The sequence below is a fragment of the Aplysia californica genome, unplaced genomic scaffold (genome assembly GCF_000002075.1).
Source record: "Aplysia californica isolate F4 #8 unplaced genomic scaffold, AplCal3.0 scaffold00119, whole genome shotgun sequence".
Lineage (NCBI taxonomy): Eukaryota > Metazoa > Mollusca > Gastropoda > Aplysiida > Aplysiidae > Aplysia > Aplysia californica.
Genome location: NW_004797389.1, coordinates 1023373 through 1024331, shown reverse-complemented (window position 1 = coordinate 1024331; position 959 = coordinate 1023373).

The window sequence follows — 959 nt, the reverse complement described above, 5'->3', positions numbered from 1 at the left end:
CTGAGTCCTGTTAGATGTTTCATACAGAGATCACGCCTCTTGAACATAATATTATTTTATTGTGTTGATTCTTCTTTATTTTTTCTTTTTCTTTTACTTTTTCATCCTCTGTTGCCGTTAAGCGTCGAGGGGAGATGCAGTTTTCTATTGTGTTGATAGGGGCGTAAAATCCATACATTTACTTACTTTTTAGACACATTGCTACTAACGAGAAACCAGCAATGAAAAAAAGAGAGTAGATAAGGAAGATAGATGTTTGATAGGAAAGAAGGAGCAAACGACACCAGAGCACCCGCAAACCACTCGAATACTTTTGTCCCGTGTGCTTTTGTGAGAACCAGGTGGTCCCTGGGTATTTTTGGACATACGGGCAGTCAACAAACGTTATTAATTGAGCAATGAAATTTACTTTTAGTTGAAATAAGAACAGCTTGGCATTTGAACGTATTTACCTCAAGCTTTTGCTAAATTTATAGCCAATAGAAAACGAAATAAACCAATAGTCATTTTTTTCTTTCATCTGCTTTGAATCAACATGGGGGTATTGGGAATATGTTGGAACAGTAAACAGAGGAAAACCTTCCTAGCATGACGAGTTTCACAGTGTTCTGGCTGTAGAAATAGGCATCAGCTGTTGGATCGTTATGTTAATGCTTCTCTCATGAACGCACACAGTACCCATGTCTGTGGTGTAGCTGTTAGGGGATTCGCTGTCGCACGGATTAGACTAGAGATCGATTCCCTATTGGGGAGAATTTTAGTAGAGTACCTCAATCTGTCTGCTGGGATGTTGTAACCCTCTCAGTCGGTCGGAAGCCCGCGTCCTGATTAAAATTTTATCGGAAGGGGCGTAAAATATGTAGTACTTCGAACATCGCATATAAAGCACCACACCAGCTCCCTTGAAAGAAGAAGAAGAAGAAGAAGAAGAAGAAGAAGAAGAAGAAGAAGAAGAAGAA